Source organism: Hydractinia symbiolongicarpus, chromosome 9 (assembly GCF_029227915.1).
Source record: "Hydractinia symbiolongicarpus strain clone_291-10 chromosome 9, HSymV2.1, whole genome shotgun sequence".
In the NCBI taxonomy this organism is placed as follows: domain Eukaryota; kingdom Metazoa; phylum Cnidaria; class Hydrozoa; order Anthoathecata; family Hydractiniidae; genus Hydractinia; species Hydractinia symbiolongicarpus.
In genome coordinates, this window is record NC_079883.1 from 12,603,983 (window position 1) to 12,619,406 (window position 15,424).

The 15,424-nt window shown below is 43.6% G+C and overlaps 1 protein-coding gene and 24 non-coding genes across 25 annotated transcripts in view; all 25 read left to right on the forward strand.

Moving 5' to 3' along the window:
- Positions 1-15,424, forward strand: part of LOC130657260 (histone H2B, gonadal-like) — a 96,680-nt gene that overhangs the window by 6,003 nt on the left and 75,253 nt on the right. The gene's annotated exons all lie outside the window — the stretch shown is intronic.
- On the forward strand, positions 17-135 carry LOC130658728 (5S ribosomal RNA). Its single transcript, XR_008985941.1, has one exon. It is a non-coding gene; the product is annotated as a 5S ribosomal RNA (ribosomal RNA).
- Positions 642-760, forward strand: LOC130658729 (5S ribosomal RNA). The gene has a single exon (XR_008985942.1). It is a non-coding gene; the product is annotated as a 5S ribosomal RNA (ribosomal RNA).
- On the forward strand, positions 1,251-1,369 carry LOC130659268 (5S ribosomal RNA). Its single transcript, XR_008986480.1, has one exon. It is a non-coding gene; the product is annotated as a 5S ribosomal RNA (ribosomal RNA).
- LOC130659042 (5S ribosomal RNA) lies at positions 1,876-1,994 on the forward strand. Its single transcript, XR_008986253.1, has one exon. It is a non-coding gene; the product is annotated as a 5S ribosomal RNA (ribosomal RNA).
- LOC130658731 (5S ribosomal RNA) lies at positions 2,501-2,619 on the forward strand. The gene has a single exon (XR_008985943.1). It is a non-coding gene; the product is annotated as a 5S ribosomal RNA (ribosomal RNA).
- On the forward strand, positions 3,109-3,226 carry LOC130659419 (5S ribosomal RNA). Its single transcript, XR_008986631.1, has one exon. It is a non-coding gene; the product is annotated as a 5S ribosomal RNA (ribosomal RNA).
- Positions 3,717-3,835, forward strand: LOC130659163 (5S ribosomal RNA). Its single transcript, XR_008986374.1, has one exon. It is a non-coding gene; the product is annotated as a 5S ribosomal RNA (ribosomal RNA).
- LOC130659229 (5S ribosomal RNA) lies at positions 4,342-4,458 on the forward strand. The gene has a single exon (XR_008986440.1). It is a non-coding gene; the product is annotated as a 5S ribosomal RNA (ribosomal RNA).
- LOC130659423 (5S ribosomal RNA) lies at positions 4,965-5,083 on the forward strand. Its single transcript, XR_008986635.1, has one exon. It is a non-coding gene; the product is annotated as a 5S ribosomal RNA (ribosomal RNA).
- On the forward strand, positions 5,590-5,708 carry LOC130658897 (5S ribosomal RNA). The gene has a single exon (XR_008986109.1). It is a non-coding gene; the product is annotated as a 5S ribosomal RNA (ribosomal RNA).
- Positions 6,215-6,333, forward strand: LOC130658810 (5S ribosomal RNA). Its single transcript, XR_008986022.1, has one exon. It is a non-coding gene; the product is annotated as a 5S ribosomal RNA (ribosomal RNA).
- Positions 6,840-6,958, forward strand: LOC130658899 (5S ribosomal RNA). The gene has a single exon (XR_008986111.1). It is a non-coding gene; the product is annotated as a 5S ribosomal RNA (ribosomal RNA).
- LOC130658963 (5S ribosomal RNA) lies at positions 7,465-7,583 on the forward strand. The gene has a single exon (XR_008986175.1). It is a non-coding gene; the product is annotated as a 5S ribosomal RNA (ribosomal RNA).
- Positions 8,090-8,208, forward strand: LOC130658965 (5S ribosomal RNA). The gene has a single exon (XR_008986177.1). It is a non-coding gene; the product is annotated as a 5S ribosomal RNA (ribosomal RNA).
- Positions 8,715-8,833, forward strand: LOC130658732 (5S ribosomal RNA). The gene has a single exon (XR_008985944.1). It is a non-coding gene; the product is annotated as a 5S ribosomal RNA (ribosomal RNA).
- Positions 9,340-9,457, forward strand: LOC130659414 (5S ribosomal RNA). Its single transcript, XR_008986625.1, has one exon. It is a non-coding gene; the product is annotated as a 5S ribosomal RNA (ribosomal RNA).
- On the forward strand, positions 9,964-10,082 carry LOC130658734 (5S ribosomal RNA). The gene has a single exon (XR_008985946.1). It is a non-coding gene; the product is annotated as a 5S ribosomal RNA (ribosomal RNA).
- LOC130659073 (5S ribosomal RNA) lies at positions 10,589-10,706 on the forward strand. The gene has a single exon (XR_008986284.1). It is a non-coding gene; the product is annotated as a 5S ribosomal RNA (ribosomal RNA).
- On the forward strand, positions 11,212-11,330 carry LOC130659218 (5S ribosomal RNA). Its single transcript, XR_008986429.1, has one exon. It is a non-coding gene; the product is annotated as a 5S ribosomal RNA (ribosomal RNA).
- On the forward strand, positions 11,837-11,955 carry LOC130659041 (5S ribosomal RNA). The gene has a single exon (XR_008986252.1). It is a non-coding gene; the product is annotated as a 5S ribosomal RNA (ribosomal RNA).
- On the forward strand, positions 12,462-12,580 carry LOC130658735 (5S ribosomal RNA). Its single transcript, XR_008985948.1, has one exon. It is a non-coding gene; the product is annotated as a 5S ribosomal RNA (ribosomal RNA).
- On the forward strand, positions 13,087-13,205 carry LOC130658951 (5S ribosomal RNA). The gene has a single exon (XR_008986163.1). It is a non-coding gene; the product is annotated as a 5S ribosomal RNA (ribosomal RNA).
- LOC130658736 (5S ribosomal RNA) lies at positions 13,712-13,830 on the forward strand. Its single transcript, XR_008985949.1, has one exon. It is a non-coding gene; the product is annotated as a 5S ribosomal RNA (ribosomal RNA).
- LOC130658737 (5S ribosomal RNA) lies at positions 14,337-14,455 on the forward strand. The gene has a single exon (XR_008985950.1). It is a non-coding gene; the product is annotated as a 5S ribosomal RNA (ribosomal RNA).

Genomic DNA, 15,424 nt, shown 5'->3' on the forward strand with positions numbered 1-15,424 from the left:
ATTTGCCCCTACTAATGTCTACGGCCATACCACGATGAACACACCCGTTCTCGTCTGATCACGGAAGTTAAGCATCGTCGGGCCGGGATAGTACTTGGATGGGGGACCGCCTGGGAACTCCCGGTGTCGTAGGCTTTTCATTTTCATTTGTTGCCTTTTCATTTCAATGGCGCTGTGATATATTTCTTGTTATAACAATTAAGGAACGTGGCGGTTGTTGAAAGTGTTTCCTATGACATTTTCCTACGACATTTTCAGGTGATAGTACGAGAAAAAAGAGCTTTCAAATGCATACAAACTCGATCTATTGCCGATCATCCAATAACCCTGACGGAATGGCAAAAAAAATAAAATTCCGCCGCCTTCCGAGGACTTATATCGCAATCACGTTTCGTAACAGCCAAGCGAGGTTTTACCTTAGCGTTTAAGTCAACACCGACATTTGGCCGCGCAACTATTCTAAGCTCATTCATTTTGACTTAAGGAGGGGGCGAGCGCGGACGCAGGCCCCCACTACCAGAAATTGTACGGTCGAGTTACTGACGTTTGCAGTAATCGCAGAGGTCAGTAACTCAAAGAAATTAAATAAAAAAATTTGATCACAACGTCAAAATAAATTGCACGTATTTGCCCCTACTAATGTCTACGGCCATACCACGATGAACACACCCGTTCTCGTCTGATCACGGAAGTTAAGCATCGTCGGGCCGGGATAGTACTTGGATGGGGGACCGCCTGGGAACTCCCGGTGTCGTAGGCTTTTCATTTTCATTTGTTGCCTTTTCATTTCAATGGCGCTGTGATATATTTCTTGTTATAACAATTAAGGAAAGTGTTTCCTATGACATTTTCCTACGACATTTTCAGGTGGTAGTACGAGAAAAAAGAGCTTTCAAATGCATACAAACTCGATCTATTGCCGATCATCCAATAACCCTGACGGAATGGCAAATAAAATAAAATTCCGCCGCCTTCCGAGGACTTATATCGCAATCACGTTTCGTAACAGCCAAGCGAGGTTTTACCTTAGCGTTTAAGTCACCACCGACATTTGGCCGCGCAACTATTCTAAGCTCATTCATTTTGACTTAAGGAGGGGGCGAGCGCGGACGCAGGCCCCCACTACCAGAAATTGTACGGTCGAGTTACTGACGTTTGCAGTAATCGCAGAGGTCAGTAACTCAAAGAAATTAAATAAAAAAATTTGATCACAACGTCAAAATAAATTGCACGTATTTGCCCCTACTAATGTCTACGGCCATACCACGATGAACACACCCGTTCTCGTCTGATCACGGAAGTTAAGCAACGTCGGGCCAGGATAGTACTTGGATAGGGGACCGCCTGGGAACTCCCGGTGTCGTAGGCTTTTCATTTTCATTTGTTGCCTTTTCATTTCAATGGCGCTGTGATATATTTCTTGTTATAACAATTAAGGAACGTGGCGGTTGTTGAAAGTGTTTCCCATGACATTTTCCTACGACATTTTCAGGTGATAGTACGAGAAAAAAGAGCTTTCAAATGCATACAAACTCGATCTATTGCCGATCATCCAATAACCCTGACGGAATGGCAAATAAAATAAAATTCCGCCGCCTTCCGAGGACTTATATCGCACTCACGTTTCGTAACAGCCAAGCAAGGTTTTACCTTAGCGTTTAAGTCACCACCGACATTTGGCCGCGCAACTATTCTAAGCTCATTCATTTTGACTTAAGGAGGGGGCGAGCACGGACGCAGGCCCCCACTACCAGAAATTGTACGGTCGAGTTACTGACGTTTGCAGTAATCGCAGAGGTCAGTAACTCAAAGAAATTAAATAAAAAAATTTGATCACAACGTCAAAAAAAATTGCACGTATTTGCCCCTACTAATGTCTACGGCCATACCACGATGAACAAACCCGTTCTCGTCTGATCACGGAAGTTAAGCATCGTCGGGCCGGGATAGTACTTGGATGGGGGACCGCCTGGGAACTCCCGGTGTCGTAGGCTTTTCATTTTCATTTGTTGCCTTTTCATTTCAATGGCGCTGTGATATATTTCTTGTTATAACAATTAAGGAACGTGGCGGTTGTTGAAAGTGTTTCCTATGACATTTTCCTACGACATTTTCAGGTGATAGTACGAGAAAAAAGAGCTTTCAAATGCATACAAACGCGATCTATTGCCGATCATCCAATAACCCTGACGGACTGGCGAATAAAATAAAATTCCGCCGCCTTCCGAGGACTTATATCGCAATCACGTTTAGTAACAGCCAAGCGAGGTTTTACCTTAGCGTTTAAGTCACCACCGACATTTGGCCGCGCAACCATTCTAAGCTCATTCATTTTGACTTAAGGAGGGGGCGAGCGCGGACGCAGGCCCCCACTACCAGAAATTGTACGGTCGAGTTACTGACGTTTGCAGTAATCGCAGAGGTCAGTAACTCAAAGAAATTAAATAAAAAAATTTGATCACAACGTCAAAATAAATTGCACGTATTTGCCCCTACTAATGTCTACGGCCATACCACGATGAACACACCCGTTCTCGTCTGATCACGGAAGTTAAGCATCGTCGGGCCGGGATAGTACTTGGATGGGGGACCGCCTGGGAACTCCCGGTGTCGTAGGCTTTTCATTTTCATTTGTTGCCTTTTCATTTCAATGGCGCTGTGATATATTTCTTGTTATAACAATTAAGGAAAGTGTTTCCTAAGACATTTTCCTACGACATTTTCAGGTGATAGTACGAGAAAAAAGAGCTTTCAAATGCATACAAACTCGATCTATTGCCGATCATCCAATAACCCTGACGGAATGGCAAATAAAATAAAATTCCGCCGCCTTCCGAGGACTTATATCGCAATCACGTTTCGTAACACCAAGCGAGGTTTTACCTTAGCGTTTAAGTCACCACCGACATTTGGCCGCGCAACTATTCTAAGCTCATTCATTTTGACTTAAGGAGGGGGAGAGCGCGGACGCAGGCCCCCACTACCAGAAATTGTACGGTCGAGTTACTGACGTTTGCAGTAATCGCAGAGGTCAATAACTCAAAGAAATTAAATAAAAAAATTTGATCACAACGTCAAAATAAATTGCACGTATTTGCCCCTACTAATGTCTACGGCCATACCACGATGAACACACCCCTTCTCGTCTGATCACGGAAGTTAAGCATCGTCGGGCCGGGATAGTACTTGGATGGGGACCGCCTGGGAACTCCCGGTGTCGTAGGCTTTTCATTTTCATTTGTTGCCTTTTCATTTCAATGGCGCTGTGATATATTTCTTGTTATAACAATTAAGGAAAGTGTTTCCTATGACATTTTCCTACGACATTTTCAGGTGATAGTACGAGAAAAAAGAGCTTTCAAATGCATACAAACTCGATCTATTGCCGATCATCCAATAACCCTGACGGAATGGCAAATAAAATAAAATTCCGCCGCCTTCCGAGGACTTATATCGCAATCACGTTTCGTAACAGCCAAGCGAGGTTTTACCTTAGCGTTTAAGTCACCACCGACATTTGGCCGCGCAACTATTCTAAGCTCATTCATTTTGACTTAAGGAGGGGGCGAGCGCGGACGCAGGCCCCCACTACCAGAAATTGTACGGTCGAGTTACTGACGTTTGCAGTAATCGCAGAGGTCAGTAACTCTAAGAAATTAAATAAAAAAATTTGATCACAACGTGAAAATAAATTGCACGTATTTGCCCCTACTAATGTCTACGGCCATACCACGATGAACACACCCGTTCTCGTCTGATCACGGAAGTTAAGCATCGTCGGTCCGGGATAGTACTTGGATGGGGAACCGCCTGGGAACTCCCGGTGTCGTAGGCTTTTCATTTTCATTTGTTGCCTTTTCATTTCAATGGCGCTGTGATATATTTCTTGTTATAACAATTAAGGAACGTGGCGGTTGTTGAAAGTGTTTCCTATGACATTTTCCTACGACATTTTCAGGTGATAGTACGAGAAAAAAGAGCTTTCAAATGCATACAAACTCGATCTATTGCCGATCATCCAATAACCCTGACGGAATGGCAAATAAAATAAAATTCCGCCGCCTTCCGAGGACTTATATCGCAATCACGTTTCGTAACAGCCAAGCGAGGTTTTACCTTAGCGTTTAAGTCACCACCGACATTTGGCCGCGCAACTATTCTAAGCTCATTCATTTTGACTTAAGGAGGGGGCGAGCGCGGACGCAGGCCCCCACTACCAGAAATTGTACGGTCGAGTTACTGACGTTTGCAGTAATCGCAGAGGTCAGTAACTCAAAGAAATTAAATAAAAAAATTTGATCACAACGTCAAAATAAATTGCACGTATATGCCCCTACTAATGCCTACGGCCATACCACGATGAACACACCCGTTCTCGTCTGATCACGGAAGTTAAGCATCGTCGGGCCGGGATAGTACTTGGATGGGCCCGCCTGGGAACTCCCGGTGTCGTAGGCTTTTCATTTTCATTTGTTGCCTTTTCATTTCAATGGCGCTGTGATATATTTCTTGTTATAACAATTAAGGAACGTGGCGGTTGTTGAAAGTGTTTCCTATGACATTTTCCTACGACATTTTCAGGTGATAGTACGAGAAAAAAGAGCTTTCAAATGCATACAAACTCGATCTATTGCCGATCATCCAATAACCCTGACGGAATGGCAAATAAAATAAAATTCCGCCGCCTTCCGAGGACTTATATCGCAATCACGTTTCGTAACAGCCAAGCGAGGTTTTACCTTAGCGTTTAAGTCACCACCGACATTTGGCCGCGCAACTATTCTAAGCTCATTCATTTTGACTTAAGGAGGGGGCGAGCGCGGACGCAGGCCCCCACTACCAGAAATTGTACGGTCGAGTTACTGACGTTTGCAGTAATCGCAGAGGTCAGTAACTCAAAGAAATTAAATAAAAAAATTTGATCACAACGTCAAAATAAATTGCACGTATTTGCCCCTACTAATGTCTACGGCCATACCACGATGAACACACCCGTTCTCGTCTGATCACGGAAATTAAGCATCGTCCGGCCGGCATAGTACTTGGATGGGGGACCGCCTGGGAACTCCCGGTGTCGTAGGCTTTTCATTTTCATTTGTTGCCTTTTCATTTCAATGGCGCTGTGATATATTTCTTGTCATAACAATTAAGGAACGTGGCGGTTGTTGAAAGTGTTTCCTATGACATTTTCCTACGACATTTTCAGGTGATAGTACGAGAAAAAAGAGCTTTCAAATGCATAAAAACTCGATCTATTGCCGATCATCCAATAACCCTGACGGAATGGCAAATAAAATAAAATTCCGCCGCCTTCCGAGGACTTATATCGCAATCACGTTTCGTAACAGCCAAGCCAGGTTTTACCTTAGCGTTTAAGTCACCACCGACATTTGGCCGCGCAACTATTCTAAGCTCATTCATTTTGACTTAAGGAGGGGGCGAGCGCGGACGCAGGCCCCCACTACCAGAAATTGTACGGTCGAGTTACTGACGTTTGCAGTAATCGCAGAGGTCAGTAACTCAAAGAAATTAAATAAAAAAATTTGATCACAACGTCAAAATAAATTGCACGTATTTGCCCCTACTAATGTCTACGGCCATACCACGATGAACACACCCGTTCTCGTCTGATCACGGAAGTTAAGCATCGTCGGGCCGGTATAGTACTTGGATGGGGGACCGCCTGGGAACTCCCGGTGTCGTAGGCTTTTCATTTTCATTTGTTGCCTTTTCATTTCAATGGCGCTGTGATATATTTCTTGTTATAACAATTAAGGAACGTGGCGGTTGTTGAAAGTGTTTCCTATGACATTTTCCTACGACATTTTCAGGTGATAGTACGAGAAAAAAGAGCTTTCAAATGCATACAAATTCGATCTATTGCCGATCATCCAATAACCCTGACGGAATGGCAAATAAAATAAAATTCCGCCGCCTTCCGAGGACTTATATCGCAATCACGTTTCGTAACAGCCAAGCGAGGTTTTACCTTAGCGTTTAAGTCACCACCGACATTTGGCCGCGCAACTATTCTAAGCTCATTCATTTTGACTTAAGGAGGGGGCGAGCGCGGACGCAGGCCCCCACTACCAGAAATTGTACGGTCGAGTTACTGACGTTTGCAGTAATCGCAGAGGTCAGTAACTCAAAGAAATTAAATAAAAAAATTTGATCACAACGTCAAAATAAATTGCACGTATTTGCCCCTACTAATGTCTACGGCCATACCACGATGAACACACCCGTTCTCGTCTGATCACGGAAGTTAAGCATCGTCGGGCCGGGAAAGTACTTGGATGGGGGACCGCCTGGGAACTCCCGGTGTCGTAGGCTTTTCATTATCATTTGTTGCCTTTTCATTTCAATGGCGCTGTGATATATTTCTTGTTATAACAATTAAGGAACGTGGCGGTTGTTGAAAGTGTTTCCTATGACATTTTCCTACGACATTTTCAGGTGATAGTACAAGAAAAAAGTGCTTTCAAATGCATACAAACTCGATCTATTGCCGATCATCCAATAACCCTGACGGAATGGCAAATAAAATAAAATTCCGCCGCCTTCCGAGGACTTATATCGCAATCACGTTTCGTAACAGCCAAGCGAGGTTTTACCTTAGCGTTTAAGTCACCACCGACATTTGGCCGCGCAACTATTCTAAGCTCATTCATTTTGACTTAAGGAGGGGGCGAGCGCGGACGCAGGCCCCCACTACCAGAAATTGTACGGTCGAGTTACTGACGTTTGCAGTAATCGCAGAGGTCAGTAACTCAAAGCAATTAAATAAAAAAATTTGATCACAACGTCAAAATAAATTGCACGTATTTGCCCCTACTAATGTCTACGGCCATACCACGATGAACACACCCGTTCTCGTCTGATTACGGAAGTTAAGCATCGTTGGGCCGGGATAGTACTTGGATGGGGGACCGCCTGGGAACTCCCGGTGTCGTAGGCTTTTCATTTTCATTTGTTGCCTTTTCATTTCAATGGCGCTGTGATATATTTCTTGTTATAACAATTAAGGAACGTGGCGGTTGTTGAAAGTGTTTCCTATGACATTTTCCTACGACATTTTCAGGTGATAGTACGAGAAAAAAGAGCTTTCAAATGCATACAAACTCGATCTATTGCCGATCATCCAATAACCCTGACGGAATGGCAAAAAAAATAAAATTCCGCCTCCTTCCGAGGACTTATATCGCAATCACGTTTCGTAACAGCCAAGCGAGGTTTTACCTTAGCGTTTAAGTCACCACCGACATTTGGCCGCGCAACTATTCTAAGCTTATTCATTTTGACTTAAGGAGGGGGCGAGCGCGGACGCAGGCCCCCACTACCAGAAATTGTACGGTCGAGTTACTGACGTTTGCAGTAATCGCAGAGGTCAGTAACTCAAAGAAATTAAATAAAAAAAATTGATCACAACGTCAAAATAAATTGCACGTATTTGCCCCTGCTAATGTCTACGGCCATACCACGATGAACACACCCGTTCTCGTCTGATTACGGAAGTTAAGCATCGTCGGGCCGGGATAGTACTTGGATGGGGGACCGCCTGGGAACTCCCGGTGTCGTAGGCTTTTCATTTTCATTTGTTGCCTTTTCATTTCAATGGCGCTGTGATATATTTCTTGTTATAACAATTAAGGAACGTGGCGGTTGTTGAAAGTGTTTCCTATGACATTTTCCTACGACATTTTCAGGTGATAGTACGAGAAAAAAGAGCTTTCAAATGCATACAAACTCGATCTATTGCCGATCATCCAATAACCCTGACGGAATGGCAAATAAAATAAAATTCCGCCGCCTTTCGAGGACTTATATCGCAATCACGTTTCGTAACAGCCAAGCGAGGTTTTACCTTAGCGTTTAAGTCACCACCGACATTTGGCCGCGCAACTATTCTAAGCTCATTCATTTTGACTTAAGGAGGGGGCGAGCGCGGACGCAGGCCCCCACTACCAGAAATTGTACGGTCGAGTTACTGACGTTTGCAGTAATCGCAGAGGTCAGTAACTCAAAGCAATTAAATAAAAAAATTTGATCACAACGTCAAAATAAATTGCACGTATTTGCCCCTACTAATGTCTACGGCCATACCACGATGAACACACCCGTTCTCGTCTGATTACGGAAGTTAAGCATCGTCGGGCCGGGATAGTACTTGGATGGGGGACCGCCTGGGAACTCCCGGTGTCGTAGGCTTTTCATTTTCATTTGTTGCCTTTTCATTTCAATGGCGCTGTGATATATTTCTTGTTATAACAATTAAGGAACGTGGCGGTTGTTGAAAGTGTTTCCTATGACATTTTCCTACGATATTTTCAGGTGATAGTACGAGAAAAAAGAGCTTTCAAATGCATACAAACTCGATCTATTGCCGATCATCCAATAACCCTGACGGAATGGCAAAAAAAATAAAATTCCGCCGCCTTCCGAGGACTTATATCGCAATCACGTTTCGTAACAGCCAAGCGAGGTTTTACCTTAGCGTTTAAGTCACCACCGACATTTGGCCGCGCAACTATTCTAAGCTTATTCATTTTGACTTAAGGAGGGGGCGAGCGCGGACGCAGGCCCCCACTACCAGAAATTGTACGGTCGAGTTACTGACGTTTGCAGTAATCGCAGAGGTCAGTAACTCAAAGAAATTAAATAAAAAAAATTGATCACAACGTCAAAATAAATTGCACGTATTTGCCCCTGCTAATGTCTACGGCCATACCACGATGAACACACCCGTTCTCGTCTGATCACGGAAGTTAAGCATCGTCGGGCCGGGATAGTACTTGGATGGGGGACCGCCTGGGAACTCCCGGTGTCGTAGGCTTTTCATTTTCATTTGTTGCCTTTTCATTTCAATGGCGCTGTGATATATTTCTTGTTATAACAATTAAGGAACGTGGCGGTTGTTGAAAGTGTTTCCTATGACATTTTCCTACGACATTTTCAGGTGATAGTACGAGAAAAAAGAGCTTTCAAATGCATACAAACTCGATCTATTGCCGATCATCCAATAACCCTGACGGAATGGCAAATAAAATAAAATTCCGCCGCCTTTCGAGGACTTATATCGCAATCACGTTTCGTAACAGCCAAGCGAGGTTTTACCTTAGCGTTTAAGTCACCACCGACATTTGGCCGCGCAACTATTCTAAGCTCATTCATTTTGACTTAAGGAGGGGGCGAGCGCGGACGCAGGCCCCCACTACCAGAAATTGTACGGTCGAGTTACTGACGTTTGCAGTAATCGCAGAGGTCAGTAACTCAAAGAAATTAAATAAAAAAATTTGATCACAACGTCAAAATAAATTGCACGTATTTGCCCCTACTAATGTCTACGGCCATACCACGATGAACACACCCGTTCTCGTCTGATCACGGAAGTTAAGCATCGTCAGGCCGGGAAGTACTTGGATGGGGGACCGCCTGGGTACTCCCGGTGTCGTAGGCTTTTCATTTTCATTTGTTGCCTTTTCATTTCAATGGCGCTGTGATATATTTCTTGTTATAACAATTAAGGAACGTGGCGGTTGTTGAAAGTGTTTCCTATGACATTTTCCTACGACATTTTCAGGTGATAGTACGAGAAAAAAGAGCTTTCAAATGCATACAAGCTCGATCTATTGCCGATCATCCAATAACCCTGACGGAATGGCAAATAAAATAAAATTCCGCCGCCTTCCGAGGACTTATATCGCAATCACGTTTCGTAACATCCAAGCGAGGTTTTACCTTAGCGTTTAAGTCACCACCGACATTTGGCCGCGCAACTATTCTAAGCTCATTCATTTTGACTTAAGGAGGGGGCGAGCGCGGACGCAGGCCCCCACTACCAGAAATTGTACGGTCGAGTTACTGACGTTTGCAGTAATCGCAGAGGTCAGTAACTCTAAGAAATTTAATAAAAAAATTTGATCACAACGTCAAAATAAATTGCACGTATTTGCCCCTACTAATGTCTACGGCCATACCACGATGAACACACCCGTTCTCGTCTGATCACGGAAGTTAAGCATCGTCGGGCCGGGATAGTACTTGGATGGGGGACCGCCTGGGAACTCCCGGTGTCGTAGGCTTTTCATTTTCATTTGTTGCCTTTTCATTTCAATGGCGCTGTGATATATTTCTTGTTATAACAATTAAGGAACGTGGCGGTTGTTGAAAGTGTTTCCTATGACATTTTCCTACGACATTTTCAGGTGATAGTACGAGAAAAAAGAGCTTTCAAATGCATACAAACTCGATCTATTGCCGATCATCCAATAACCCTGACGGAATGGCAAATAAAATAAAATTCCGCCGCCTTCCGAGGACTTATATCGCAATCACGTTTCGTAACAGCCAAGCGAGGTTTTACCTTAGCGTTTAAGTCACCACCGACATTTGGCCGCGCAACTATTCTAAGCTCATTCATTTTGACTTAAGGAGGGGGCGAGCGCGGACGCAGGCCCCCACTACCAGAAATTGTACGGTCGAGTTACTGACGTTTGCAGTAATCGCAGAGGTCAGTAACTCAAAGAAATTAAATAAAAAAATTTGATCACAACGTCAAAATAAATTGCACGTATTTGCCCCTACTAATGTCTACGGCCATACCACGATGAACACACCCGTTCTCGTCTGATCACGGAAGTTAAGCATCGTCGGGCCGGGAAGTACTTGGATGGGGGACCGCCTGGGAACTCCCGGTGTCGTAGGCTTTTCATTTTCATTTGTTGCCTTTTCATTTCAATGGCGCTGTGATATATTTCTTGTTATAACAATTAAGGAACGTGGCGGTTGTTGAAAGTGTTTCCTATGACATTTTCCTACGACATTTTCAGGTGATAGTACGAGAAAAAAGAGCTTTCAAATGCATACAAACTCGATCTATTGCCGATCATCCAATAACCCTGACGGAGTGGCAAATAAAGTAAAATTCCGCCGCCTTCCGAGGACTTATATCGCAATCACGTTTCGTAACAGCCAAGCGAGGTTTTACCTTAGCGTTTAAGTCACCACCGACATTTGGCCGCGCAACTATTCTAAGCTCATTCATTTTGACTTAAGGAGGGGGCGAGCGCGGACGCAGGCCCCCACTACCAGAAATTGTACGGTCGAGTTACTGACGTTTGCAGTAATCGCAGAGGTCAGTAACTCTAAGAAATTAAATAAAAAATTTGATCACAACGTCAAAATAAATTGCACGTATTTGCCCCTACTAATGTCTACGGCCATACCACGATGAACACACCCGTTCTCGTCTGATCACGGAAGTTAAGCATCGTCGGGCCGGGATAGTACTTGGATGGGGGACCGCCTGGGAACTCCCGCTGTCGTAGGCTTTTCATTTTCATTTGTTGCCTTTTCATTTCAATGGCGCTGTGATATATTTCTTGTTATAACAATTAAGGAACGTGGCGGTTGTTGAAAGTGTTTCCTATGACATTTTCCTACGACATTTTCAGGTGATAGTACGAGAAAAAAGAGCTTTCAAATGCATACAAACTCGATCTATTGCCGATCATCCAATAACCCTGACGGAATGGCAAATAAAATAAAATTCCGCCGCCTTCCGAGGACTTATATCGCAATCACGTTTCGTAACAGCCAAGCGAGGTTTTACCTTAGCGTTTAAGTCACCACCGACATTTGGCCGCGCAACTATTCTAAGCTCATTCATTTTGACTTAAGGAGGGGGCGAGCGCGGACGCAGGCCCCCTCTACCAGAAATTGTACGGTCGAGTTACTGACGTTTGCAGTAATCGCAGAGGTCAGTAACTCAAAGAAATTAATCAAAAAAATTTGATCACAACGTCAAAATAAATTGCACGTATTTGCCCCTACTAATGTCTACGGCCATACCACGATGAACACAACCGTTCTCGTCTGATCACGGAAGTTAAGCATCGTCGGGCCGGGATAGTACTTGGATGGGGGACCGCCTGGGAACTCCCGGTGTCGTAGGCTTTTCATTTTCATTTGTTGCCTTTTCATTTCAATGGCGCTGTGATATATTTCTTGTTATAACAATTAAGGAACGTGGCGGTTGTTGAAAGTGTTTCCTATGACATTTTCCTACGACATTTTCAGGTGATAGTACGAGCAAAAAGAGCTTTCAAATGCATACAAACTCGATCTATTGCCGATCATCCAATAACCCTGACGGAATGGCAAATAAAATAAAATTCCGCCGCCTTCCGAGGACTTATATCGCAATCACGTTTCGTAACAGCCAAGCGAGGTTTTACCTTAGCGTTTAAGTCACCACCGACATTTGGCCGCGCAACTATTCTAAGCTCATTCATTTTGACTTAAGGAGGGGGCGAGCGCGGACGCAGGCCCCCACTACCAGAAATTGTACGGTCGAGTTACTGACGTTTGCAGTAATCGCTGAGGTCAGTAACTCAAAGAAATTAAATAAAAAAATTTGATCACAACGTCAAAAAAAATTGCACGTATTTGCCCCTACTAATGTCTACGGCCATACCACGATGAACACACCCGTTCTCGTCTGATCACGGAAGTTAAGCATCGTCGGGCCGGGATAGTACTTGGATGGGGGACCGCCTGGGAACTCCCGGTGTCGTAGGCTTTTCATTTTCATTTGTTGCCTTTTCATTTCAATGGCGCTGTGATATATTTCTTGTTATAACAATTAAGAAACGTGGCGGTTGTTGAAAGTGTTTCCTATGACATTTTCCTACGACATTTTCAGGTGATAGTACGAGAAAAAAGAGCTTTCAAATGCATACAAACGCGATCTATTGCCGATCATCCAATAACCCTGACGGAATGGCAAATAAAATAAAATTCCGCCGCCTTCCGAGGACTTATATCGCAATCACGTTTCGTAACAGCCAAGCGAGGTTTTACCTTAGCGTTTAAGTCACCACCGACATTTGGCCGCGCAACCATTCTAAGCTCATTCATTTTGACTTAAGGAGGGGGCGAGCGCGGACGCAGGCCCCCACTACCAGAAATTGTACGGTCGAGTTACTGACGTTTGCAGTAATCGCAGAGGTCAGTAACTCAAAGAAATTAAATAAAAAAATTTGATCACAACGTCAAAATAAATTGCACGTATTTGCCCCTACTAATGTCTACGGCCATACCACGATAAACACACCCGTTCTCGTCTGATCACGGAAGTTAAGCATCGTCGGGCCGGGATAGTACTTGGATGGGGGACCACCTGGGAACTCCCGGTGTCGTAGGCTTTTCATTTTCATTTGTTGCCTTTTCATTTCAATGGCGCTGTGATATATTTCTTGTTATAACAATTAAGGAACGTGGCGGTTGTTGAAAGTGTTTCCTATGACATTTTCCTACGACATTTTCAGGTGATAGTACGAGAAAAAAGAGCTTTCAAATGCATACAAACGCGATCTATTGCCGATCATCCAATAACCCTGACGGAATGGCAAATAAAATAAAATTCCGCCGCCTTCCGAGGACTTATATCGCAATCACGTTTCGTAACAGCCAAGCGAGGTTTTACCTTAGCGTTTAAGTCACCACCGACATTTGGTCGCGCAACCATTCTAAGCTCATTCATTTTGACTTAAGGAGGGGGCGAGCGCGGACGCAGGCCCCCACTACCAGAAATTGTACGGTCGAGTTACTGACGTTTGCAGTAATCGCAGAGGTCAGTAACTCAAAGAAATTAAATAAAAAAATTTGATCACAACGTCAAAATAAATTGCACGTATTTGCCCCTACTAATGTCTACGGCCATACCACGATGAACACACCCGTTCTCGTCTGATCACGGAAGTTAAGCATCGTCGGGCCGGGATAGTACTTGGATGGGGGACCGCCTGGGAACTCCCGGTGTCGTAGGCTTTTCATTTTCATTTGTTGCCTTTTCATTTCAATGGCGCTGTGATATATTTCTTGTTATAACAATTAAGGAACGTGGCGGTTGTTGAAAGTGTTTCCTATGACATTTTCCTACGACATTTTCAGGTGATAGTACGAGAAAAAAGAGCTTTCAAATGCATACAAACTCGATCTATTGCCGATCATCCAATAACCCTGACGGAATGGCAAATAAAATAAAATTCCGCCGCCTTCCGAGGACTTATATCGCAATCACGTTTCGTAACAGCCAAGCGAGGTTTTACCTTAGCGTTTAAGTCACCACCGACATTTGGCCGCGCAACTATTCTAAGCTCATTCATTTTGACTTAAGGAGGGGGCGAGCGCGGACGCAGGTCCCCACTACCAGAAATTGTACGGTCGAGTTACTGACGTTTGCAGTAATCGCAGAGGTCAGTAACTCAAAGAAATTAAATAAAAAAATTTGATCACAACGTCAAAATAAATTGCACGTATTTGCCCCTACTAATGTCTACGGCCATACCACGATGAACACACCCGTTCTCGTCTGATCACGGAAGTTAAGCATCGTCGGGCCGGGATAGTACTTGGATGGGGGACCGCCTGGGAACTCCCGGTGTCGTAGGCTTTTCATTTTCATTTGTTGCCTTTTCATTTCAATGGCGCTGTGATATATTTCTTGTTATAACAATTAAGGAACGTGGCGGTTGTTGAAAGTGTTTCCTATGACATTTTCCTACGACATCTTCAGGTGATAGTACGAGAAAAAAGAGCTTTCAAATGCATACAAACTCGATCTATTGCCGATCATCCAATAACCCTGACGGAATGGCAAATAAAATAAAATTCCGCCGCCTTCCGAGGACTTATATCGCAATCACGTTTCGTAACAGCCAAGCGAGGTTTTACCTTAGCGTTTAAGTCACCACCGACATTTGGCCGCGCAACAGCAATTATAATATTTACTTGGTTTGAAAATAACGGTATGAAAGCCAACCCAGAAAAATCACATTTTTTTACTAACAAAACTGATGTACGATTAAAAGTTTGTGATGAACTTCTAAACAATTCTCAAACTGAGAAACTGCTTGGTATAACCATAGACCACAAACTTTCTTTCGAGGAACATGTTAATCAGCTCTGTAACAAGGCAGGCCAGAAAGTTAGTGCGCTTGCAAGGTTATCTTCCTTCATGACATTAGACCAGCGAAAGCTGATTATTAATGCTTTTGTCACTAGTCATTTTTCGTACTGTCCATTAGTATGGATGTTTCACAGTCGTAAATTAAACAATAGGATAAACCATATACATGAAAGAGCACTAAGAATTATCTATCAAGACTATCAATCCTCATTTGAAGAGCTTTTATCAAAAAATGGGAGCGTTACAATTCACCAAACGAACTTACGCATCCTTGTTACTGAGCTGTATAAAGCTAAAACAAAAACAGGTCCAGAAATGTTGAATGAAATTTTTATTTTTCCTGAACCAGTGTATAATTTGAGGAAGGACAAACTTAAGAGTAACAAAATATTTTCAGTGAGATATGGGATCGAAACACTGTCTAATGTTGGGTTAAAGCTTTGGAACTCTTTG